The sequence below is a fragment of the Thamnophis sirtalis genome, unplaced genomic scaffold (genome assembly GCF_051295495.1).
Source record: "Thamnophis sirtalis isolate CommonGarterSnake01/CBP01778 unplaced genomic scaffold, rThaSir2_p1.2 scaffold_2, whole genome shotgun sequence".
In the NCBI taxonomy this organism is placed as follows: Eukaryota; Metazoa; Chordata; class Lepidosauria; order Squamata; family Natricidae; genus Thamnophis; species Thamnophis sirtalis.
In genome coordinates, this window is record NW_028261382.1 from 88,227,411 (window position 1) to 88,255,024 (window position 27,614).

The window sequence follows — 27,614 nt, forward strand, 5'->3', positions numbered from 1 at the left end:
GGGGCCAATGTAGCTCTCCATCATGTTTCATATTCAAGGCCTGTGCAAGGCCCGAAACTAGGGGTGAAATCCAGCAGGTTCTGACAGGTTCTGGAGAACCGGTAGGGGACATTTTGAGTAGTTCAGAGAACCGGAAAATGCCACCTCTGTCATTGTCCCCAGAGTGGGGTGGGAATGGGGATTTTGCAGTATCCTTCCCCTGGAGTGGGGTGGGAATGGGGATTTTGCAGTATCCTTCCCCTGGAGTGGGGAGGGAATGGAGATTTTGCAGTCCTGCCACGCCGAAGCCACGCCACGCCACAAAACCAGTAGTAAATTTTTTTGAATTTCACTACTGCCCCAAACCCATTCTTTTCCATTATGCTAAAGATAACCTAGTGGTGTGCAATGGTGAAGGGCTGTGAGTTGCAACCAGGGAAACCCTTTTTCAAATCCATCCCTGGTGATAAGAGATTTCTGGAGGATTTGTGGCTTGTCCTAGTGAGCTCAACCAGCTGCTATTATGGGGAGAAATGGATCCTATGGCTGCTCTCTTGGGTCCTAAGGAAAGGTGGGAGATTCACTGCATGTACAATACTTGCTTAATGATGCTAATTGGGACTGAAAATGTTAAGCAGCATTTCTGTAAGTCCCAAAAAATTCCTTATGACAATGACGCTTAGTGACAGGAGTTCCAGTTGCTATTGTTAAATGAGAACTTTGCAGGTAGTTAAGGAGGACCTCTTATTTCAAATTCTGACTTCCTGCTGGCTTTGTCAAAAATTTTGCTTGTGGAAAGCTTGTAGGGAAGGTTGAAAATGACGATCACGTGATTGTGGGGCACTGAGATGAGCATCATTATAAACCTGGTTGGTAACGAGTAGTCTTCAATGAGGGCCACCTGTAATTAAACAAAGGGAAATTCTAGGGCATTACTGCAAAACTCAGTTTGTCAGTTGCCATAATGGGATCTAAATGGCCTCTGCATGAAAGAACTGTCGAAGGTTAACTTTTTCTGAGAAAAGGATTATCCCCATTTATGACAGTTTTGTCAAAACCTGACATATTTATAGATGGTTTCCCACTGTTTGTGGTTTTATGACTGTGGTTTTATGACCACTGCAATTGCTTAAGGACTGCTGCAACAATAGCAACAAAAAGATAATAAAATCAGGTTTGTCATGATGGCAAATTATGATCCTCATGACTTACAAACAGGGTGGGCAGATTCCATTTCCTAAGCCGAGGATCACCAGGGGGGTGCAATTTGTCTCTTCAGCTTTCCTAAACAGTGTGGGTGCGTGCGTGCGTGAGCACGCATTTCCACAAATTCCAAGGAACCTGAAGGCCAGATAAGGAATAATGGGTGGAAACTGACCTAGGAGAGATTTAACCTTGAAATAAGTAGGAATTTTCTGACACTGAGAACAATCAACTCATGGCAACAGAAGTTGCCTTTAGAAGTTGTGGGAGCTTCACAGGGGTGGGTTCCAGCCAGTTCTAAGCTCTTCTATAGAAGAGGTTCCACAAATCTACAGTGCCATTTAGAACCGGTTCCACCTCCCTCCCCCCGTCCATCTGCACATTATCAAGATGAAGAGCGAGAGGAGGAATTCTGGGAGTTGAAGTCCACAAGTCTTAAAGCTGTCAAGTTTGAACACCTCGGGGTTTTTTTTCTAATGGGTTAGGGGTGCAAGGGTCTTGTAACTTGACAGCTTTTAAGACTTGCACACTGCAATGCTAGAATTCCTGAGCCAACATAACTGGAGGAGGAATTCTGGGAGTTGAAGTCCACAAGTCTTAAAGCTGTCAAATTTGAACACCCCTGGGGTTTTTTTCTAAAGGGTTAGGGGTGCAAGGGTCTTGTACCTTGACAGCTTTAAGACTTGCGTGCTTCAAATACCAGAGTTTCTGAGCTAAGCAAGAGCGTTAAGTGAGTTTCACCACATTTTGCAAGTTGGCCACGTCCACCCAGTCACATGGCTGGCAAGCCACTCCCACCCGGTCACATGGCTGGCAAGCCATTCCCACAAAGCAGGCCACACCTACAGAAGAGGTTCTAAAAAAATTTGAAACCCACCACAGGAGCTTCATCACTGGAGGCTTTCAAGAAGAGACTGGACTGCCACCTGTCAGAAATGGTGTAGGGTCTCCTGCTTGGATGGGGGGCAGGGGGTTTGGACTAGATGACCTGCAGGGTCCCTTCCAACTCTTGTTAATCTGTTAGAAATCTATTAGAAGGATGTGGAGAATCACAAATGTATTCCAGAGGTGCAAGTGTAGGAAACTCCAGAGTAATTCATCACACTAGACAATTATTAAAACCTACAATAACGCAGCACTCCTGCAATCCATACAGGGTTCCTCTCTAAATGGGGCGTACCTCAAAAGGGTTGAGGGTTGTTTAAAAATATAGCAGTAGACTTATATACCGCTTCATAGGCCTTTCAGGCTCAGGTGGGCCAGGCCAGGTTTCCACAGATATGCTGCCTCTCCTGCTCTTCCTCCTTTCTAAGCCCCCATAGTACTCCAACCTTTCTTCGCCTGCCAATTCTTGCTTCTCAAAATTGGCCGATTACAGGCATGACGGAAACACCTGTAAAGCCTTCTTGGCGGGGTGGTGTGCGTGTTTTTGTGTGTGTACATTTTTAACCCCCTCGTGGCTACCCTCGAGTTCCAAAGCTTGCAAAGGAATGCAAAGTTCCGGCTGTCTTAACAAAAGGAAAACCTTAACCTGCTTTTTTTCCTCCCACGAAGCAGCCGCCCCGGGTTCAGCCGAGACCTTTAACCTGGGATGAGCCGCTTGCAACTGTTGCATCCCCACGGCACGCTGTGCCCAAACCCATCCCCGCCCGGGAGGGAAACCTTCGCGTGCAAAGCAAGCTCCGGGCTCCTCATTTTCGCGCTGAAGCCCAAAGAAGCCGGGGCCGTTCGGCCAACCCAGGCCAGAGGGCGGATGGGGGAAGCCTCGCTAAGCGGACCTCGCTTTCCTCGCCTCGGAGGCCGGCTTGGCGGAGCCCGCGCCTCTTAGAGCCGTCAGCAGAGACAAGCGCTAAGCCGGCGCCTCCAGGACTTCGCCTCCTTCGTCCCGGCCCTCGCCCCGAGCGCCCGCAAGGAGCAACTCCCGGCCGGCAGACGGAGCCCAGGCGAGCCCGGCCGCCCCCCTCGCCTGCCCACCGCGGCTGAGCCGGGGCTGCTCCCTCTGTGCGCAAGCGTGGCCAAGGTAGGGGCGGACCGTTTTCCGACGCCCCAGCCTTTCTCCTCCTCGCTCTTTCTCCGGCGCTCGCCCTGGCTTAACTTGCAGCCGCCGCTCTGCAGCCGATTGCGCCGCGCTCCTCCCCGGCTCCTCCAGCTGAGTTGGCGCCGCTGCAGAGCGGAGCCCAAGCTGCAGGCGCCGGACTCTCCTTTGCAGAGCAGCCCCCGGAGGGCAACGACCTCCCCTCCGCCTTTGCCTGGCCAGCCTCCCCGCTTGGATTACAACCGAGCCGCTGCTCGCCGGCCCGCGGCCACCCTCCGCTTCCCCCCCGAGCCGCGGAGGATGGCTGGTGGCGAAGGGTAAGTTGGCTGCGCTGGAGCTGTGCGGGGCTGCCAGGGACGAGCTGGGATTTGGGGCCAGGGTCTCCCGGCCGCTGGTGGGAGTAGCATCCCCTTCATCCTTGCCCATCCTTGCCCATCCTGCCCATCCTGCCCATCCTTCAGGCGGCCGGGGCGCCTTCCCTCCCCTTCGGCTCAGCTGCTCCCAGCGGCTTCCCCAGTTGGGGCGTGATGCCCGCGCTGCCCTGCCTCCTTAGCTAGCCGAGCGTTGCCTTTCTTGCGCTCTGCGCGCTCGGCCTGATGCTCGAACGAGCATTGGGATTCTTCGGTCCACCCGGGCTGGAAACGATCCCGGCTTGGGATCTCCCAGCCTGCGAAAAGAGGCGCTGGGCTCCTTGTCTGCCGGGCTCCCCGCAGCCTGGCTTCCCAGGGCGCATCTGCACCCGGCGGCGGCGGCGGCAGCAGTTTGTTGCGTCTCCAAATGTGTTCCAACTTGTAGCTGGGCTCTGCCTCCCTTTTGTTCCTTTCTTTGTGTCTGTGTGGCTGTTGGGAAGCCATGAGAGAAATAGATCTGGGCAAAGGAGCTGGGATGGGCGCTTTTGGTGCCCTCCCCGAGGGGCAAATGGTGGGCTAGTTGGCGTTTGGCTGTGGGCATGGGCTTGGCCCTGCAGGCAGACCGAACAAAGCTGGCTTGCCATTGCTTTGACCCAACAGAAGGTTGCTTGAGCATCATCACTTCTGTTCTTGCTTTTTGTTTGCAGGAACCCCCCCAAAGCCTGTTTTAGGATGAGTTATTTACTGAGTTAAGGCTACTTCTCTTTTTCCATATCTGGAGGCCTTGAGCCATCTGGATGCAAAACTCGCCCTCATCCCCTTGATCTCCCCTCCTTCCCTGACAGGCATTTAATCAGCCCACCAAGAAGAGGCTCAAAAGTCTCTGGAGCTTTTACTGAAGGCAGGTGACATGGCCTCAAATGCTGGAGAAGAAACGGAGACCTTCTGTATGAGAAGCACGTGCTAGACTGCCGAGTGCCTTGCCTCAAGCAGTAGCTTTTTCAGATTGTTGTGAGGTTTGACTTGTCACAGGGTGACAACTTGGGGAGAAGGCACAAGAAAGGGCTGCCTCCTTTCACAGCAGCATCGTCAACAGGTCAATGTTCAAATTGCTAAAAGCTGTTTGGCCTTTGCACATAATTCAAAGAAGGGTGTTTCTCCCGGCCTGTAGAAAACATGTTTGGGTTTTATAGACATTATATGGCCCTTGGGTATTGCTACACTGTCATGCCTATCAGCCTGGCTTCTGGGGAAGGAGTTGCAATTCGGGAACATCTGGACGTGATGACCTCCTTCGTTTTTATCCAGTAGCTTCTCGCTGATGGTACTTGAGTCTTAGAATGCGTCTTACAAAGTTTTAAAAGTATCCTTGTGTTGGTTAATTTAAATGAATCAGACCCAAGTTTAATAGTCTGATGGGAACTGGATAAACTGCATGGTTTTTTTTTTCTTTTTAAATTGCTATGGTCTGTGAAAGTCTGGAGTTAAGCTCACATTATAGCAGGTTTCATGATGTTGGGAAGTGATTCAGTGGTTCAGGTTAACATTTTTTTATATGAATCCCTACAGTTGGTTGTGTTGGACTAAGGACTAAGCCTGAATGATTTAAACAAACAAACAAACATGGGTGTATGTAGGAGTCTGAGGAAGGAACAATAGATTCACTTTCCTGAGTCTTCGGAATACTTTGTGAAACTTCCGTTTTTGACTGTTTTAAGAACCCTCCCTTTCCTAAGAACAATGGGTTCAAGAATGAACAGCGTGCTGCTTGTGTAACTAACATTTCCAGAGATTAACATCTGCACCACCTCTGGATGAGAACTGAAGTGGTTGCTGGACCTGCCGATTACTTAACTCTGGCTTAAATTATTGCACTTATGTCCTTGATGGGACATAAGGAAATTGTAACTTCCTTCGGGATTGGGCGGCCTATAAATAAAATTAAACTTACAAACTTACAAACTTAACTGGTTCAGAATGTGGCAGCTAGGTTCGCATTGAGGGTATTGAGTTGGCGTTATAGGCATGTATAATTCCTGCTTGAGATTTCAGTGCCCTTCTTTGGCAAGTTCAAGATGCACATATAAATTTCTCTGTGGCTCATGTGGCCTTCTACTCAAAGGAAAGGCGACCTCCATAGGTGATCACCTTGCAACTACCATCGTGGTTGGTCATCTAACCATCATCTAACCACTGTACCACCGTCAAGAGGTGGTGCAGTGATTAGAATGCGGTATTGCAGGCTGAGTCTGCTCACTACCAACAGTTTGATAATGACCAGCTCAAGGTTGACTCAGCCTTACATCCTTCCAGTAAAATGAAGACCCAGATTGTTGGGGGCAATAGGCTGACTCTGTAAAACTGCTTAGAGAGGGCTGTGAAGCAGTATGTAAATCTCAGTCCTATTGCTATCATCTGCAGAAAACTTTCTTTGAAGGCCTTCCTGGAAAAAATGATTGTGGGCAATTTCTTAGGGAAGGGCCTTTTCAGTGACAGCATCAACACTTTGAGATTCCATTTTTTTGGTGGTTTCTTTGTCAAGCTTTAAGAAAATTCTCAAACATATTTTTATTCATTTGTTTTCCCATCATGGTAGCCATGCCAGTTTGCTCTCTGTTTTTGATTGCTGGCATTGGAGATTCGTTTGCTTTTTTGAATTGCATTTCTGGTTGTATATCTTTTATGCTGCTTTTCTTTCTGTAATGTTTTCTTTGTTTATGCTTTTGATAGTGTTATGATTGGTGTAGTTTAGTCTGGTTGGGTTTTATTTAGCTTTGATGTTTATTATTGTTCTGTCATTAACCCCTGAGAGCTGGCCTGATAATTGAGAACATAAGTAGATAAATGAATGGGAAGCATATATACACATGCACCCATAAATACACACACAGTATACATATCCTGCTTTTAGTATATGAGAATGTTAGAAAGGAGTCACAGATAAATTAAAATTTTAATTTCCCCTTAACAGGATACTGGCTTTTTAAGAATTATGAGCCCAACGTCATTGTCCAATAAACCAGAAAAAAATATTTTGTTTATTTTAGGCTTGTTAAATAAACCTGGGCAATTGAAATCTGGGTCATTTGTCTTCTGTGCAGAATGGCATCATTTCTGCTTGACAATTTCTGCTCATGCATGAAAGCTAAAACATTTTCGCTCTTGCCAGAACAAAATTGTCTTATTCATGTATTTATTGCTTTTACGGTTTACCTTTTCCCTAAGAAGTAGAGGTGATGCTGATAGTCCTTCGCTTTATCTTTGCAATGATGCCGCCTTGAATAACTTTGGCCCAAATTTCTAACCACAACACCAGCACAATGTCCGTTTTGCTTCTCTGCTTGTATTGTACCAAAAAGGAGCAACTAAGGAAGAAGGAAGACGTTATGTTTCTTCTCTTGTCTTGACTTTACAGCTTACCGTTCTCCACAGGAAGTTCAGCTGTAGATGTAAGATTTGCCAGTTGACGCCCTCCAAATGTTTATTGTCTAATTTACTTTGTGCACATTTCTTTTTTTGTATTGTCCTACACTCCCCTTCCTTTTTTTGATTGTAAGCCGCCCTGAGTCCCCTCAGGGAAAAGGGCGGCCTATAAATAAACTACAAAATAAATAAACTACAAACCAAACTATGGTTTTAACAGCCACAGAATTTTGATGGAGATAAGTAAAATAGTTCCTTGTGGGCTGGATTCAGAAAACATTTTAGATTTGCCCTTTTGACTCAATTTGTTGAGCTAATCCTTCCAGTGGGTCCTCAGCCAGTTCAGTTAATTAATTAATTCAATGTACTGTACAGGTACTCCTCAACTTACAACCACAATTGAGGCCAAAATTTCTGTGCTAAGTGAGACATTTGTTAAGTGGGTTTTGGTTTAGGTTTATTAGATTTATATGCCGCCCTTCTCCCAAGGACTCAGGGCGGCGTACAACATTAAAAGAAAGACATAATACAAAAGTTAAAAAAAAAAATTAAATAGAATATCCCAAACAAACCCAAATAGAATTGACAATAACTTTTTTTTTTAAAAAAAAATTCAAATTCAAATTAACAATGATCAATAATTTATTTTGTTTTGTTCAGGCCAGGCTGGCTTGCTGGAAAAGCCAACTTTTTAGGGTGCGTCGGAAGGACCAGAGGTCGGGGATTATGCGAAGCTCCGGGGGCAGCTCATTCCAGAGGGAAGGCGCTCCCACAGAGAAGGCTCTCCCCCTGGGGGTCGCTAGCCGACACTGTCTGGCCGACAGCACCCTGAGGAGGCCAACTCTGTGGGATCGCACTGGACGGTGGGAGGCTACCGGTGGCAGTAGGTGGTCTCGCAGGTACCCTGGGCCTAAGCCATGGAGCGCTTTAAAGGTCATAATTAGTACCTTGAATCGCACCCGGAAGACAACCGGCAACCAGTGCAGGCCGCCTAAAAGGGACGTAACATGGGAGCACCTAGGTCTGAGTGTGTACTCAGACAGTTCAGTTACCGTATTCAATGTACTGTACTGGTACTCCTCAACTTACAACCAGAATTGAGGCCAAAATTTCTGTGCTAAGTGAGACATTTGTTAAGTGGGTTGTGCCCCATTTTATGACCTTTCTTGTCACAGTTGTTAAGTAAGTCATTGCAGTTGTTAAGTTAATAACATGATTGTTAAGTGAATCTGGCTTCCCCATTGCCTTTGCTCGTCAGAAGGCGGCCAAAGAGGATAACGTGACCCTGGGACGCGACAACCGTCATAAATATGAACCAGTTGCCAAACAGCTGAATGTTGATCACATGGCCATGGGGATGCTGCAATGGTCATGCGTGTGAAAAACGGTCGTAAGTCACCTTTTTCAGTCCCATTGTGACTTTGAGCAGTCACTAAATGAAGTGTTGTAAGCCGAGGACTACCTGTACTTAAGGAAACCGTAGATTAGCTTGTGGACCTCCTCTGCAGAAATCATTTACATCCGGGAGACTACATCTAGGTCAGATGACCAGATATCCTGGAAGTCCTAATGGTGGAGCTCCATCTTCTGCTGTGTGTTTATGCGCATACAATAGGAAAGTTGTTGTTGAAAGTTGAATAGCAATAGCAGTTATACTTATATACCGCTTCATAGGGCTTTCAGCCCTCTCTAAGCGGTTTACAGAGTCAGCATATCACCCCCCACAGTCTGGGTCCTCATTGAAAACTGCCTCCGTGGACTCACGATTTGCATGCAAGACAGAAAGAGAGGAGGAGAAATCTCAGGCTATCTTTGGACTAAGCTATACAAAACTTGGTTGGTTAAGTTTTGGTTCTCTTTGTTGTGTGAACTGTGGTTTATGCGAGCCATGGGTTAAGGAAACAATAAGGGCTTAATGGTTTGTATTAACCCACAATTGGTTAATGTGGAAGAACTAGGCAGAAATAGTTATACTCGCATCTCTTGGGTTGAAATCCATAAAGTACCAGTGAACTAATGTTTAAAAGGAGATGAAAAAAGAAAAATAGCAGTAGACTTATATACCGCTTCATAGGCCTTTCAGGCCTCTCTAAGCCGTTTACAGAGAGTCAGCATAATGCCCCCAACAATCTGGGTCCTCATTTTACCCACCTCGGAAGGATGGAAGGCTGAGTCAACCCTGAGCCGGTGAGATTTGAACCGCTGAACTGCTGATCTAGCAGTAGCCTGCAGTGCTGCATTTAACCACTGCGCCACCTTGAAAAAAAAAGATGAGTGACTTAATTCAAGGACTCTCATGATACATTTAGAGGACAGCTTGAATCAAATAGCTCTCTAGATATGTCTATACTTGCTCAGTGACAAAAATATAAGTAGACATCCCTGAGTAAGTGGCTCTAATGGGGGTCTATTTGTCTTCCTCTCATATCCCAAGAATGGTGTTTTCTAACAAATTGGTATATAAATGGAGCTGCCACTCAAAAATAGACAATATGGGTGACAGTGACATTTGTGTGAATGAGATCTGCATATTCCCAAGAAGATTCAGCAAGGCATTATGATTAAAATGCCGTGCTTTTGAGTTCATATAATTATCTAAGCAATGGATGAAATATTCCAAGGAGATTTGATCTGAAATAATCAACACAACTCTAGCCATTCATAAAGGGATGATTATAGCTAGCAATTGGCTGGGTCAATAGATCTTTATGTGGAAGACAAAGTACACATAATTTAAACAAATTCATTTATGTAGAGCAAACAAAGCTAGCCTTTCATTGCATAGAAGGAAGGGGAGCTAAAATGAAATGTTTTTTTCAGTGCATTTCATTATCTGCTTCTTGTCCTACTCCAACCTAAAAACATTCCTAATAAAGTGCATTTATGAACTAATTTCTCAACACGGGACAGTCTTGCTAACTCTCCCCGCAGAGATTCGGACCCTCACCTCTCTCCAGGCCTTCCGAAAAGCCGTTAAAACCTGGCTGTGTCGGCAGGCCTGGGGTCGATGAGTTCCCTTCCCCTCTCGAATCGTGTGGCTGTTGGTTGTTTTATATGCCCTGTACTTTTTGTGTAGTTTTTGTGTTTCCCTTCCCCTCCTTGGGTTTGTGCGCCGCCCTGAGTCCCGCTGGGAATAGGGCGGCATATAAATAAAATGAAACTCGAAACTCGAAACTAGTCAGTCAGTATAAAAATCAGAAGTACCTAACTAAAAAGCTAGAAAAAACAGAGCAGTGATAAAAAGTCATATATATATGTTATGTTCTGTTTGGCACACTCTGAGAGGCCTGGCTGAAACAGAGACTGAAAGGGTGTAGTTCTTTTTCTTGAGAACTGAAAAGTTTTATAAACAGGCTGTGTCATCTTTCTTCCCAAGAAAAGGAAAGTGCTGGGCAGAAGGAGGAAGTTTAAAACACTTTAAAAACAGCTGTTGCTCAAATCTTTAACATAGATATGCAGAAAAATATATTTAATTTTGGATGTGCCTTGCAACTCACTCTCTCAAGCCTATGGGAATGTGATTTCTGCTTCAAAAGGGCAAGACATTGTACCCTGAATTTTCAACATTTTGGATCCGAGGAGGCTTTGGGGCCACAAAAAGGGAAGCTTAAAGCCCTTAGGCTTTAAGCTTCCCTTTTTGTGGGAATCCTTTAAGATTATTCTGCACTAAAGGGGCTAGAAGGAGCAAAGTAGGGATAGGGAAGCATGTCCAGATGTTGATAGACAGCAGTTCGCAGTTCGCTACATTCCTGATAGTCATTTTGGATGGGGCTGCTGGGAATTGCGGTTGAAGAACAACTGGAACACCTCCCAGGAGTTCCCAACCCCTGGATCCTAAAATATCAGTAGTTGTCCAGCCTCTCCCATTGACACTTGCTGTGGTGGAGGATTAAAATGGGCTACTAGCAGTGGTGGGTTTCAAAAATTGTTCGAACCTACTCTGTGGGTGTGGCCTCCTTTGTGGGAGTGGCTTGCCACCCATGTGACGGGATATGAAGATGCCGACGACACTTGTCAGAACCACCTTAAATTACCTCACACACAGCACTGGCATGCATAAGAATATGATGTAAACTTGTTTTTTTAAAAGGCATCTTTGGTTTGCGTTAAAACAACTTCAACACACGCAATGTTCTGATTGCACCACAAACGCAGTAGTCATCCTTACCTTTCACAGAGGCACTGAGTTTTATAAATATGAGCATGATAGTGTAGAATAATCATATCCAAGGACCAGTGGTGGGTTTCCAAAAAGTTTGGAACCTCTTCTGTAGGTGTGGCCTGCTTTCCGGGTCCACTGGTGGAACCTCTTCTAATGGTTCGGTAGATTTGACGAACCGGTTCTACCGAATAGGTGCGAACTGGTAGGAACCCATCTCTGGTTAGTAGGATCAGGAAGATGCAGTTAAATATTTCAATTGTGTTTGCAAAGATTTAGAGAAATTCAATCCAAGAGTTTACAGTGAAGACAGAGATCTTCCAAAATGGTCGGGGGAAACTCCTGTCCCTGCCCAAGAAGGACATTTTAAGGTTTCTCACCAACGGTTGCATGAACCTCTTTTGGAAAAGGAGACCCAAACCACTGGATATATTTTCATAGAGTCCTCAGTTCTGACATGTTATACAAGATGCAGAAACTAATCTATGGAATTCAAGCCAGCTTGTCCACTATGCAAAACCAGAATGGCAGAGTTCCTTACTTCTCTGTCCAAGCATCTCTTTCTGTGCTATGGTCTGGAACCGGCATGGAATTGTCAAAAATACATATTCTTCCCATTACTTAATCTTTTGGCAAAGTGAGGCAATCCAATATTCATTGTCTTACTTGCACTGAAGATGTATTTTCATACATTAGGAATCTTGAAAACTGCCATGCTGGTTTCACGTAATATATTGACTCCTTGTGGAATTCCTTTGATTTTTAGCAAACACTGTGTTTAGTGACTGAAGAGAATATTTATAGCTCAAGTATAGAGCTGAGGTGGCACAGTGGTTAGGGTGCAGTACTGCAGGCTACTTCAGCTGACTGTTATCTGCAGTTCAGCGGTTCTAATCTCACCGGCTCAAGGTTGACTCAGCCTTCCATCCTTCCGAGGTGGGTGAAATGAGGACCCAGACTGTGGGGGCGATATGCTGACTCTGTAAACCGCTTAGAGAGGTTATGAAGCGGTATATAAGTCTAACTGCTATTGCTATTGCTATTGCTAAGTTAGGAAAGAAGAACAAGGAGGAGGAGAAAAAAGTGAAGAGAAAAGAAAAAAGAAAAGAAGAAAAGAAAATTCCTTATTGGCCAAGTGTGATTGGACACACATTTGTCTCCAATGCATAAGGTCACAGTGTACATATAAATGTCAAATTTGTTATTTGTTGAACTGTGAGGTCCTGGCTGCTTTCATTGTTTTCTTACAGTCATTTTATTAGCAAACTAGCTAGTATCATATGTGCTCCTGATCAGTGCACTGATGATGTTGCTTAGTTTGGTAATGAAACATCTGCGAGAAAACCACCAAGCTCAGATAGGACCAACGACCCCAAAATATGTTTTAGCTGCCTGCATGAATCTAATATCACGTGAATTCAATCCTTTTGCCCATCAAAGATGGGGGATGTTGGGATGATTGACAGCAAGTCTTGAAGGATTCAGGCAGGAGATTGCTAATTTTATTTGAAGGCAATGAGACTCCGCGTAGAAAACAAGCACTCATCCTTAAGCTATGAAAACATGGTTTGTCTTTTGGTGGGTGGGCTGATGAAGCCAGCTATAAATTTCCAATGGGAAGTGGTTAGAAAGAGAGAAAAAAGGGGGAATTCTGGGGTGACTGATTCTGTGCCTTTGAGAGTTTTACATTAATCAAACATAATGAAATGCAGAAGGTAGAAAGAGGGGAAACTGGATTCTTTCAAGCAAGGTTTTGTTAGTGGTAAAGGCAGGATTTATTGCCTATTATGGCTTCGCAAAGTGGGCAGCTTGTTAGCCAAAGGATTTATCATCAGATATTTGCAATGCTCCCCCAACTCCCGTCCCTATCTGAGAAGTTTGCTCTTAATCATGGCTTTGGGGGGTATTCCGTGTTTCTGAGCATGGGCTTGATCAGGGAGGGCAACTATGGTAACTTTACACAGATGCTACACAGATTAATAGAGTTGGAAGGGACCTTATAGGTCATCTAGTCCAGGGGTCACCAAGTGGTGGTCCGTGGACCATTGGTGGTCAGCGAGAAAAACATTTGCATTTTTGCATTTTTTTATATTGCACTAAATCAGCGATCCTCAAACTACGGCCCCTGGGCCGGATACGGGATGGGGTCCTTCAGGCACTCAGCATGGCTGCCTGTTTAGTAGCTCCAGCCCCTCCCTCCCTTCCTCCCTGTGAGTCCAGGGGCTTCAGTGAGCAGTGTGCAAAACTTCACCTGGGCTCCTTGAAAGACAGAGTTTGCAGGCGGCCAGTCTAGAGTTTGGGCTGGCTATAAGACAAACATTCATTTTTGGCTGTATTTGAGATTCCTACTTGCAATGGACAGCAACCCTAGGGTTGACCCAGCCTGCTTCTCTCTGATAACAGCCAAGCTAAGTGCCGAAGGACCCCACCCCATCACTAATTCATATTAGTGGTCCACAGGATTTAAAATGATGAATTTAATTTAGGGGTCCCTGAGGTCCAAAAAGTTGGTGACCCCTGATCTAATCCAACACACACACACCCCGCTAAAGCAGGAGACCCTACCCATTTTGGACAAATGGCAGTCCAATCTCTTCTTGAAAGCCTCCAGTGATGAAGCTCTCACAACTTCCAAAGTTGTGAGAACTTTTGGACTTCAAGAACAAGAATTCCTCAGGCAGGATTGGTTCTGGAACTGGTCAGTCTCCAGGGAGGCAGATGAAAGGAAGGCAATTGAAGGCACATTAAAAATAGGACCCCTCCCATATAGACTATTATGAAATAGGATGTCCTTGGAGGTTGGATGATGTACCAGACAAGTTGAAGCTGTGGCATTTCTTGCAAAAAAATTCTGGTTCTCATTTTTTTTCTGCCATTGGGTGGGCTACGGGTAGATTCTTCTTTAAGGTTGCACAATATTTGGGTTTTTTAAATCATCTGGACAGGGTGACATTAAGAGCACAAGGCAAAGGACCAGCAAAAGAATCTGCCATTGGTGGAAAGGTCACACAGCCTTGTAATTAGTTGGTTTCTGTAGCTCTCCTCCCACTTTTGATTGTGCAAGAGGTTGCAAACACATGAGCAACATCTTGGGATATAATTTTTAGAGTCTTGAACGGAAGAACAAAGTTGAGTCGTTGGCTCCCAGTTCGGATCCAAATAAATAAATTACATTAAATTTTTTTTTTTAAAGTCAAATTGCACGTTAAAGCAAACCTATTTTCTGCATGGAAAAAAATGAGTTTGTGAGTTGCGATGCATTATGCAAATAAAACATATACATGTATATGTTTTATGTCCTCGACTTATAACCAAATTGAGCCCAAAATTGCTACGTGTGAGTCATTTGTGAAGTCAATTTTGCTCCAATTTATGACTTTTCTTGCCATAGTTGTTAAGTGAACCACACTGCCCTTGTTAAGTTAGCTTCACAGTTGTTAAGTGAATCTGACTTCGCTTGTCAGAAGGTTGCAAAAGGGAATCCCTGCAACCGTCATAAATACGAGACAGTCGCCAAGTGTCTGAATTTCGATCACGTGACAATGGGAAGGCTGCAGCAGCCATAAGCGTGGAAAACAATCCCAAGTCACTTTCTCCAGTGCTGTTTTAACTTTCAATGGTCATTAAACGAACTGTTGGAAGCCGAGGACTGCCTGTATACAATTTAAGACATGAATGTTTATAATGGAATTCAGTGAGGCTTCATTCCATACCAGAAGGTTCTGGATTACAATCAAATTTTACTTCTGCTGGCTTCCAAGCAGGAAAAAAAAGTATAAAATCTTGAACTCAGGCAATGTCTGGAAATGTATTGAGAGAAAAGAACTCAGAACTCAGAATTAAACTGTGGGGCCCTTGGTGCTCTCTGAGCTTGGTGGTATTTTGGGCTTGGAGGCTTGGTGGAGGACTGATGATGTTACCTAGTGTGGTAATGAAATGTCTGCAAGAAAACCACTAGCCCAGAGAGTATTAAGGAACTCAGATTGGAAACATAATTTGAAACCTTTTCTGCCTCTAATCTCACACAAGTGCTAAAGGTTTTTATTATTCATGTTCATGCCACCTACATTTTTAGGAAGCTTAAAAGCTGCAGGAGGACTAAAAGACGTGGTGGGAACCAAAGCGGAATAGATACATAAAGCGCTCATAAATGATAAATTTGAAACAAAATTAACTGAGGAGAAACCAACTTGTCAAAATGGGGTGGCATTTAGTCCCAGAAAATTTAGGTTAACAACTACTCAGATGCTTTTCTTTTTAAATAGGCAGTCAAATAGTAAACCAATGAAGATTTTTCTGGCAGGGAACCCATTCTGTAGAGCAGAGATGAAAGCCAATTTAATTTCTGGAATATAGAAAGTGGCTTGGCAGAAGCATGTCACCTTGGACCGAATTTGGATCCCCTTTGTGTAAACTATTCTGACTGCTTGTGTCGCTTCATTTAAAAAACATAAAATAACAGAGTTGGGAGGAACCTTGGAGGTCTTCTAGTCCAACCCTAACCCTATACTATTTCAGACAAGTGGCTATTCAGTCTCTTCTTAAAAGCCCGCAGCGATGGGGCATCCACAACTTCTGAAGGCAAGGCATTCCACTGTTTAATTGTTCTCACCATTAGGTAAATTCTCTTTCGTTCTAGGTTGCTTCTCTCCTGATTAGTTTCTTTCCATTGTTTTGATGGAAAGGGGATTCTTATTAAAGGCACAGCTCCATCCATATTGTTAAGACTGTTTGTCTGATATACTTTTCTAAAACTGGTCACTCATAATATCTTTATTTAGGTTAGATTTTAAACTGTTTAGACCTTAGGAAAGTTCTTTAAGAAAGAAAAATTTGGGTTCAGAAGAAAGTCCTCTATGATGGCTTCAATAGCCGAGTTCTTCAAATCCCAGAATATAAAGGCATGTATAATGCTTTGTTAATGTTTCTGAATGGGAAATGGCCAAGTGCCCAAGATGACACTTTTTTTGGCTGAATACTATCTAGCATTTATTGATTATATTTATAAGCTTGATGTGTTACTGTCATTCACCTGCTATTTGGAATTGTGGAGACTTCCATGCCAATTAAGTAGACCGCAACAGTTGAAATAAAAGCTGAACTAGGAATTTTAGCAGCCGAAACTTGCATGGCAATATATTGCAATAGGATTAATTCATGATGCACTTAATTTTTTCCCCCCAGATATAAAATGCTTTGGCCATCAGATCACAATACAAAAGGTTGGGTAATAGATCATTTTGACAAGGTGACCTATAACATGGTTGCGATCCATTTCTGCTGTTAGCCGTTCTCCAGCTCTACAGGATATCCAATGCATGGCTTCAATTGGTGACAAATGACGATGGTTGTGGTACTTCATTTCATCTCTCCCACCCAACCCCTCCCTCTATTTTATGGTCTGTCCCTGTAGTGTAGAATGTAGACAAAGGTGGGCTTTTAAATTTCACTTACCCAAACTGTTTCCATGGGCAAAAATACACACTTTCTAGCTTCAGTATTTTTTCTAACACTTTCAGGTTATCGTAGTGCAACGTTTCTTAGTAAGACAGCAACAGCGGCCAAATGGGGAACATGAAAGGCTAATGGTATTTATGAATTTGCAGCCAAATTGTTCCCCAATGATGTGGAACATAGGTGACAGAGGAAATAGTTGCTTTAGTTTTAACTTAAACAACTCCAGCTCTGATCTTAGCCTATGATAAAAGGGATTTGTTTATTTCGGGATCGTGAATCCTTGGCTTGACACAATTCTGATGTATGTATTTGGAATGTCAGCTATTATTTCTAACGGCTGTATGAACCAGGTCTGTACAGAGATTCAAACCCAAGGGGAAACATGGTTCAGACCAGTGGTGGATTTCAAATAATTTACCAACCAGTTCTCTGCCCTGATGACCAGCTGAGTAGGTGGGGTTCAGTGGTCATGTGATCATGTGGGCGTGGCCAAGTCAATGTCACTCAGGTCGATGGGCACTTCGTCTTAGTTGTTACAATGGTAATAAGGGTTAACTGGAGAGGCAGTTTCTGTAAGCAGGGCAATAAAGGTGAGGCTAGAAACAACACCAGAATGTTTCCTGCCTGCCTTCCTTACAGGATTAGCCCTGTAAAGTGGGGAAAAAACAAAAGATTTCTTCCAACAACTGGTTCTCCGAACTGCTTAGAAAGTTACCAACTGGTTCTCCCAAATAGGTGCGAACTGGCTGAATCCCACCACTGGTTCAGACCAAGCTTGCATGCAGCCCATGTAGGAAGGACTTTTAAAGCAGCTGTGTCTTTTCCTTGAATGACTGCTCCATCTGACCTGTATTTCTGGGGGGTGGGGGGAATAAAATATTTGGTTTCAGGTATTTCCAGAGAAGTCATGTTCACACATACATTCCAAAATAGATTTTTCCCCTTCGCATCCATTCCTCTTCAAAACCCTAACAAAACATGTTTGTCGAGTGCTAAGCAATTTATAAATACGTTGCCTTTCACCTCCCAGCTTGGATAACTCAATAATTGTGCAATGTTTCTTTGGAGCTTCCACCAGTGTTTCGCAAACTGTTTTAAGTAAAACAGAAAGCAACCAGTTTTCAGCGAGATGCTGCCAAGAAAACATTTAATCTCAGTTTTCCAGGGATGAACCCAATTGTAGTTTCAAACAGGTTGGAAGAGATTTCTCCCAATTTAGCTCTTGTTTCTATTTATTGTCTGAAAAGCCTGCTAGGCTGGGTCATACAGATCTGGGCAGTGAGTAAAAAAATACAAGTCATTCCTAGAAGAACTACATTTAACCACATCGTTGCATATGAAACTCCCCTGGCTTGCCAAATCTTGGCTGTTGTGGAAAGTTTTTGGAATGTCAGTGCTGCAGAGAGGACAGTGCCAGGACTATTATATGAATTATAACTTTTTACCGTAATTGTGTATTGAATTTCCGCTCGTGTGTGCTACTGTTATTCCTGCATAGTTTGCAGCTGTTACTTTTGTACATCCCTTAGAGTGACCTTGATTAAAGCAGTACATTAATTCACAACTAATACATTTATGCTCGCCAATAAAAGTGTTTCTCTGCATCTGGTTTCCTTTCCCAGGAAGGAACTTATTTTTGTCCCCTTTGGTGGGCTTCAGCTTACTTTAACTTTACTTTAACTTTAATAAAATTTGTAGGCCGCCCACTCCCATTGGGACTCTGGGCGGCTCCCAGCAAAATAAAAGCATTTAAACATTTCAGAAAGATACAATATTTAAAATTAATACATCATCCATTCAGTCAAGTGGAGCTGGATATTAATCAACAGCCCCAGGCCTGCCGGAATAGCCAGGTCTTGGTCGCTTTACGGAAGGCCGGGTGAGTGGTAAGGGTCCGGATCTCTGCAGGTAGATCGTTCCACAGGGCCGGTGCAGCTACAGAGAAGGCCCTCCCTCGGGGGGCCGCCAGCCGGCATTGTCCGGTCGACGGCACCCGGAGGAGGCCCAACCTGTGCGATCTTATTGGTCATTGGGAGGTGAATGGCAGGAGGCGGTCTCGCGGGTAGCCAGGTCCAATACCATGTAGGGCTTTAAAAGTAACGACTAGCACCTTGAAGCGGGTCCGGAGACCAATGGGGAGCCAGTGCAGCTCGCGGAGGATAGGTGTAACATGGGTGTATCTAGGTACACCCATTATCGCTCGCGCGGCTGCATTCTGGACCAACTGTAGTCTTCAAACACTCTTCAGGGGCAGCCCCTTTGATGTTAGCATTGAAGGAATGTGATTTATGACAAAATGTAGATAGTCCTCAAGTTATAACCACAATTGGGACCAGAATTTCCTATATTAAGCAAGGCAAGTTGTTAAGTGACTTGCGCCCTATTTTATGACTCTCTTGGCTGCAATGGTTGAGCAAATAGCTGCTGTTGTTCAGTGAATCAGATAGTCACTAAGTGAATCCAGCTTCGCCCCATTGACTTTGCTTGTTGGAAGCCAACTGGCAAGATTGCAGATGGGGGTCACGTGACCTTGGAAGCTGCAACCGTCCTAAATACATGCCAGTTGCCAAGCATCTAAATTTTGATCATGTGACCATGGGGAGTGCTACAGCGATCATAAGTTTTAGAACTACGGTAGTTGTCGATCACTTATTTAATGCCCTTCTAATTTTGAAGAGGCGCTAAACAAATCATTTTAAGTTGAGGACGAGCTGCATTGCAGTATGGAGTCCTCTATTCTCTCTTCCAGAATATTCCTTGCCAAATATGGTCCAGCCCCACTTGGAATGGAGTGCATGGTGTGCTTTTAAATCTATCTTTTCTTTTCTTCCCTTATTTATTTATTTATTTGTATTGTTAGCCGCCCAGAGTCCTACGGGATTGGACGGCATACAAATGTTATTAAACTTTGAAACTTTGAAACCCCAGTTGCTTACATTTCTTTTGGATAGTTTTCTGGCGTTCTCTCTCAAGATTTTATCCATCTGTCTATGTAGGTATGTGTGTTATTATAATATTCCCACGTACCCAGAAGCATTTTGGATCTAGGATGACTTTGGATCTAGGTTTGGTCTAATGGTGAAGTCACCAGGCTAGAAAGCAAGAGTCCATGAGTTCAAATCTCACCTCAGCCATGAAAAGCCCTCTGGAGGACCTTGCTCCAGTCACTGTCTGTCAGCCCAATTCACCCACACAGAATGGTGGTTATTGTGGGGGAAATAGAAGGAGGAATGTGTGCTGGGTATGTTCGCCACCTTGAGTTCATTTGTAAATCTAATAAAGGCAGGATACGAATAAATAAATATAAAATAATAATCCCCTCAGAATTGTTTGTTATTAGCAAGCACAATCTCTGAAAAAGCAGCAGACTTCTCATCATGCAAGTCTCAGCCTTCTCATTTTTGGTTGAAAAGTCATATAAAACACACACTTCCTTTGTTGAAACTGTCTTTCTCAGGAACTTCATGTTTGTGGGTTTTTCCATTGCAAACCACATGGTTCCCCTCCCTCCCCATCCTTAAGAATGTAAAGAATATAAGCAGCATCTTTTAACAGATTTGACAGATTTGACAGATTAACAGAGTTGGAAGGGATCTTAGAGGTCATCTAGTCCAACCTGCTCAAGCAGGAGACCATACACCATTTCTGACAAATGGCAGTCCAGTCTCTTCTTGAAAGTCTCAAGTGATGAAGCTCCCACAACTTCTGAAGGCAACTTCTGTTCCATTGGTTGATTGTTCTCACTGTCAGAAAGTTCCTCCTTATTTCTAGGGTGAATCTCTCCTGGTTCAGTTTCCATCCATTATTCCTTGTCTGGCCTTCAGGTGTTTTGGAAAACAGGTTGACCCCCCCCTCTTCTCTATGGCAGACCCTCAAATATTGGAAGACTGCTATCATGTCTCCCCTGGTCCGTCTCTTCTCTAGATTAGCCATGCCCAGTTCCTGCAACCCTTCTTCATATGTTTTAGTCTCCAGTCCCCTAATCATCCTGATTGCTCTTCTCTGCACTTTTTCTAGAGTCTCAACATCTTTTTTATAGTGTGGTGACCAAAACTGGATGCAGTACTCTAAGTGTGGTCTTACTAGGACTTTATAGAGTGGTATTAATACCTCACTTGATCTCGATTGTATCCCTCTGTGGGAAGTTATCATCCAGCCCTCTCCCAGAAAAATGAAATATCCTAGGAAATATTGAAAAGGCAGAATATTTCTCTGGATATGAAAAGAAAGAAACATGTTTTAAAAGACAGAATAGTTGCCTGTAGCTTCCTGCCCATCCCCACTGTTAATGGGCCATTTAGAAGGCCAAGCTAGCCACTTTACATAAAACAAGACTTCTCCACTGCAGCTCCAGGGGGAAGGGATTAAGGAACTTTACCCAACTGACCACATGGCATCTGAGAACTCAACCAAATCTGGATTCAAAACGCAGCCTAGAGAGTAGCCCCTGCATGGCCCCATGGGAGTCTGACAACCAATCAGAATACATTTCTTACACAGGAACAGGAAACAGAGAGGTGGGACTGAACAGGTTATAAAAAGCCTAGCAAGCCCCTCCCTCAGCCCTTCACTTCTTCTCCACCAACACTGAAGCATGTGATCACATTTTCTGTTCAGGGCTCAAGCCATGTGGCCCTGTCCACCAATAACCATCTTTCCAAGCAGCTTCCATGTCTCCAGTGTCTTTTTCCCCACTTGGAGCCGAACCCAGAAGGACATTTCTTTCATCACCTCTATTGCTGGATTGGATCCTGACCAACAGTTTGTTCTCACAATGGCCAACCAACTTGTCCAATGAAAACTATCCATCTCTGGGCAGAAGGCTTTCAGAAGCCACCCCATTGCCATCAAAGTGAACAGCCACAGTTTCCCCAGGACTTCCATTTTACGTCCAAATGTCTATTAGTTTTCATCCTTTGGTTAAAATGAGCCAATAGTATTATTTTAAAGGAATGTTTTAATCATTTCATTGAATCCCACTCTTTCTTCAGGCAGCTTGGATGGTACATTCTATACGAAGAATCTTTCCAAGTAGGATAAATGATGTTTGGGAACAGGCTACGTTTTTTTGGAACTTGGAAGGGTATATATACAGCCACTTGGTAACATTTGATTAAAGTTGTTCATGTTGTTTGCTTATTTAAAATAAGTGGATGCTTTCTCTTCCCATGCATTGTTTCAATCAACCCTTTAAAAGAGCAGCCAAGCATCCATACGCAAAAAACAAACAAACAAACAACAAACAGATTCTGTAAAACATTTTCAAAAGCTCTTCCCAAGGTTTACGTCACAATACTTTTGTTGGAAAGCTGGAACGCTTCTGGGTCATCGTGTTGCAACATTACCTACCTCCGAAACTCAATATGGAGCAGATTAGCCATTGTGTTGCAGCTTCTCCCATATTCAAGCAGAATATGTTTAGAAAATTAAGCAAAATTTTCGCTGCTATCGTTGGACTCAAAGCTGGGAAAAGCTGACTTTAATGTACAATTGTTCCTTTCTTCTGTCTGTATCTCTGGGTTAAAAATTCACTTTCGAGCAATTTTGAGCAATTATCTGAGAAAGAAATGGCCTACTCTTGAAAACACATTTCCCTACAGTGCTCTCTCTAAAAATATCACCACTAGCATCCCACCCCTCCCCATTCCTTGCCTAAATGAATATGCACAAGAGCCATCCAATTCTTGAAAAATTGACCGAGTTTAATTGATTATTATTTCCTTCCTATGAAAACCCAGAGGTTGCGTTGTCTGCCATCTGTAGCATTCAACAGACTCCTTATATATTAGAATATTAGAAGCAATATTAGAACCGACAGATTCACCTTTCCTGGTTTTGAAAGCTTGTCTGACTCTTCAGCAACTGAGAATATAATAAGGAAATTGTCTGCATTAAATATCATGGGAAGGTAATTAAGAGACTGTGGCTGTTTGTCTTTCTAAAAAGAAGAATGTGGCAATGCATGTTGTTTTCAGTGGTTGTGAAGGCCTTATGTAAAAGTCAGAACAATCACATGCAACTTGAGTTCAGGTTACTATCATGATGACTCATGCTTAGAACACAGTAAGCGTGATAGGATTTAGTCTTGTCCCTTGTAATCTTGCGTTTTCACCCTGTACACCATTACTCGCACAATCTCTCAATTCCTATAAATGCTTTGGGGAGCTGGATTTTTGAAATATCCATCTGATTCATTCCAATCCAGGAGAAAGACACTGGAGACATGGAGGCTGATTGGAAAGATGGTTTGATGATGAACAGGACCACCAAGCACATGGTTCTGGTGCAACTGACCACATAGAGTTGAGAGTGGGGGGGGCATTTTTACCGTCTCTTGGGCTTTGAACTTGAGCTTCCTGTTCCTGTGCAAGAACATGTATTCTATTGGCTGTTGCAGGGGTCATAGCCCTGTAGGTTGTCTGAGCTCCCAGGTTTGGTTGAAGTTTGGACTCTAATGCAATGTCCTTGGAGATGTAGTAAGAGCTCTGATGCTAGTGGGTTAATCCTATTATGTCCTGAGGGTCATGTCTTAATCCCATAATCCTGGAGCTGAAGGTCTTTTGTAGATAGGATGGCCCAGTCTTTCTTAATGCCCCCCCCCCAATCTGCTTTTTAAAAAAGGTAGGGGCTGCTTTCTAAGAGCACATTTCTCCATTCCTCATCCAGGGAAATATAATATTCTGCCTTTTTACTATTCCTCAAAATATTTCATTCTTCTAGGAGAGGGGCAGAGGTGGGTTCCTACCAGTTCGCACCTATTCGGTAGAACCAGTTCGTCAAATCTACTGAACCCATTAGAAGAGGTTCCACCAGAAAGCAGGCCACACCTACAGAAGAAGTTCCCAAAATTTTTGAAACCCACCACTGATCCTTGGATATGATTATTCTACACTATCGTGCTCATATTTATAAAACTCAGTGCCTCTGTGAAAGGTAAGGATGACTACTGCATTTGTGGTGCAATCAGAACATTGCGTGTGTTGAAGTTGTTTTAAAACGCAAACCAAAGATGCCTTTTAAAAACCAAGTTTACATCCTATTCTTATGCATGCCAGTGCTGTGTGTGAGGTAATTTAAGGGGGTTCTGACAAGTGTCGTCGGCATCTTCATATCGGTTACATGGGCGGCAAGCCACTCCCCTCCGGTCACACGGGCGGCAAGCCACTCCCACAAAGGAGGCCACACCCACAGAGTAGGTTCGAGCAATTTTTGAAACCTACCACTGGAGAGGGGTGGCTTCCCTCAACACACAATTTTGAGTCCCAAAATTTCTGTGGCTAAGTGAGACGTTTACTGAGTGAGTTTTGCCCCATTTTGCGATCCACCTGGCCACAAGTGTTAAGTGAATGACTACAGTTGTTAAATGAGTAACACGGTTGTGAAGTGAATTTAGCTTCCCCATGGACTTTGTTGGTCAGGTGGTGGCAAAAAGTGATCACCTGACCCTAGGACACAGCAACTATCATAAATATGACGCCTGAATTTCGTTCCTGTGGCCGTGGGGATGCTGCAATGGTCGTAAGTATGAAAAATAATCATAAGTTACTTTATTCAGTGGCGTAGTAATTTTGAACAGTCCCTAAATGAACTGTTTTAAGTTGAGGACAGTGGTGGGATTCAGCCGGTTTGCACCTATTTGGGAGAACCGGTTGTTAACTTTCTAAGCAGGTTGGAGAACAGGTTGTTGGAAGAAATCTCCTATTTTTTCCCACTTTACAGGGCTAATCCTGTAAGGAAGGCAGGAAGGAAACATTATAGTGTTGTTTCTAGCCTCATCTTTATTTCCCTGCTTACAGAAACTGCCTCTCCAGTTAACCCTTATTACATTGTAACAGCTAAGGCGAAGCGCCCATCGATGTGAGTGACGTTGAGTTGGCCATGCCGACCCAGTCACATGACCGCCGAGCCCCACCTACCCAGCTGGTCATTAGGGCAGAGAACCGGTTATTAAATTATTTGAATCCCACCACTGGTTGAGGACTACCTGTATTGGCAGTGGAGTTGTTTAGTCTGGGAAAATAATTTAACAAATACTAATTGTGAGAAAGAGGCCAGTATGTAGTTCTCTCAGTTTTTAATCTGTGCAGTCTTGACGCTGTCTGAGCTCGGTTGTTTGCTTGCAAGATGTTTCATTACCCAACTAGGCAATGCATTGATGATGCTACCTAGTTGGGTAATGAAATGTCTTTAAGAAAACAACTGAGCTCAGACAGGACCAAAAAACTCCACATTTCAGCCCTGAGCTTCAGATAATCTCTCCCATTGGTGCTTATAATTTGAATGCTGATTCTCTGTAGGATTCCACATGTCTACTAACAGGTAAGCGCTTCCAGGAATTGATGTGACAATGCTTATTCTTGTGTCTGTTTGCTTTACTGTCAGCTCACTAATAGTTAGAGCTTTACATATTGAACTAGCATCAGAGCCACTCCTGTCATTTCTGTAAGAAGACTATGTGGCTATATGCACCTCTAGAGGTGCTTGTACATACACAATTTTTGTGATTGCGACATTTAGGCGTTGGAAAAATGCATGTTTCAATTCAGTTAGTTTTTCATAAAGAACATTTCTTTCAGTCTGATTATTGCAGTAAAGCAAACATTTTTTTACAGACTTATAGCAAGAAGGAGGAGATTGTTAGGTAAGCTCCCCGTTGGGAGATTGAGTGCGTTCAGAGAAGCGTTGTGAGAGTTGTGTTGGAGAACACACAAACCAGCATACAGAGACACTGCAGTTTCAATAGGCTTCTACTTTCGTGGAAATAGAGGTATCAGAGTCCATCAAACAGTCCAAGTCATACACGGATAAGACAGTCAGTCATCAATGTCTTTCAGTTAAAGGGATAATCCAAATAACATAGTCCAGTATCATATAATCAGTTCAGTACTCAAAGTTTGCTAACAGTTGCAAAACTTACAGTAGCTCACGGCACTTTCTAACAGCCAGCTTCCAAAAACACTCAGATCAGATCAGCCCAGCATTTAACAAACAGAGAGCTGACAGTCATTCTGGCTCCCTCTTATGGCCGATTGAGGAAAACAGCAACCAATCACATTCTACAGTATGATTTAAAGAAACAGGTATAGCATTGTCACATGATTTATATATTGCTAACCCATCCGTTGGATTATATTCCTAACAGAGATTCAGCCCTTTATTCCATTGGCCCATTCAGCACATACTTACACTTTTATACTGAATAAACTAGGACCGTGATGGCGAACCTATGGCACAGGGGCCAGATGTGACACGCAGCGCCCTCTCTGATAGCACATGTGCTGTCTCCCCAGTATAGCTCCAATGCGGATCCACGCCTCCCGCAGACCAGTGGTGGGTTTCAAAATTTTTTAGAACCTCTTCTGTAGGCGTGGCCTGCTTTGTGGGAGTGGCTTGCCAGCCATGTGACCGGGTGGGAGTGGCTTGCCGGCCATGTTACTGGGTGGGCGTGGCCAACTTGTAAAATGTGGTGAAACTCACTTAACAACGCTCTTACTTAGCAACCAAAATGTTGGCTCAGAAAGTCTGGCATTTGAAACACGCAAGTCTTAAAGCTGTCAAGGTACATGACCCTCGCACCCCTAACCCTTTAGAAAAAAAAAACCTCAGGGGTGTTCAAAGTTGACAGCTTTAAGACTTGTGGACTTCAACTCCCAGAATTCCTCCTCTCGCTCTTCATCTTGATGATGTGCGGACGGGTGGGGGTGGGAGCTGGAACTGGTTCTAAATGGCACTGTAGATTTGTGGAACCTCTTCTATAGAAGAGGTTAGAACTGGCAGGAACCCACCCCTGCCGCAGACCCGATGGCGTGATGTACATGCAGGGGTGTGTGTGTGCATGCATTGTGTTTTTTGGGGTTCAGGCACGCATGCTTTGGGCACTTGCTCTGGAAAAGGTTAGCCATCACTGAACTAGGATTTGTTCAGCAAAAACCCAGACCACTTTTTTTTATTGTTTTGCTGCTTCCTCTTAGCCAATTCATAAATCAGTTTCTATGCCCCACATTCAATCTTGCAGCTGGTACTGTGCAATAATCCAGACGTGTGGGCAGTCTCACCGCAACATCTGTCACCCCATAGATCACCAGGGCCAGGTCCTGTCATGAAACTGGTGAAACGGGAGCCTCCTTCCTTTCCCGTCTCCCAATGCCCAGTAGAAGAGGAGGACCATTGCTGACAGAAGATGGAGATCATTCTTCAGTCAAGGTTATGCAATAGCTGACTCACATTCCCACCTCCTCGCTCAAAAATACACTGTGAGATAACACCAAAAAAAAGCACATTATTCACTGGGCAAGATGGCAGAATATGGTTCTGCTCTAATTCATTCTGTAATTTTCTGATGCCTTGCCATCACGAAAGAGGACAGAAATAGGGAGACAAATCGGAGGTCAGATAATGGGGTCGTTGCTAAGAAAATAGCTCAGAATATATGGCAAAGTCAGCAAATTCTCAATATATCTGTGACTTATTTTCTCTACCCCCTGATTCCAGCTTCTTTATAAGGCAGCTAAACGGCATAACTAAAACAGAGAGTTTGAAGATGCTTAATTGGTCGTCACAGCCAATGTGGCATTGGAAAGCTGAGAGGCAGGTCATGGGTGGAAGAATAGCACTTTCCCACTCAAATTCCTGGCAACTCTATTCAGAAGTGTAAGAAACAGCTGTTAGGGTTAGGAGCAGTGGTGGGTTTCAAATTTTTTTAGAACCTCTTCTGTAGGTGTGGCCTGCTTTCTGGGAGTAGCTTGCCGGCCATGTGACTGGGTGGGAGTGGCTTGCCAGCCATGTGACTGGGTGGGAGTGGCTTGGCAGTCATGTGACTGGGTGGGAGTGGCCAACTTATTATATGTGGTGAGACTCACTTAACAACACTCTTGCTTAGCAACCAAATGTTGGCTCAGAAACTCTGACATTTGAAGCACGCAAGTCTTAAAGCTGTCAAGTTATAAAACCCTTGCACCCCTAACCCTTTAGAAAAAAATCCCCCAGGGGTGTTCAAACTTGACAGCTT

The 27,614-nt window shown here is 43.9% G+C and overlaps 1 protein-coding gene across 1 annotated transcript in view; it reads left to right on the top strand.

The window, feature by feature from the left end:
* Positions 1 to 3,359: 3,359 nt before the first annotated feature.
* ST3GAL4 (ST3 beta-galactoside alpha-2,3-sialyltransferase 4) overlaps positions 3,360 to 27,614 on the top strand; it is a 155,374-nt gene continuing 131,119 nt past the window's right edge. The window contains exon 1 of the mRNA XM_087706342.1: positions 3,360 to 3,534. The gene's annotated coding sequence lies outside the window, so the exon portion shown is untranslated. The remainder of the gene's footprint in view (positions 3,535 to 27,614) is intronic.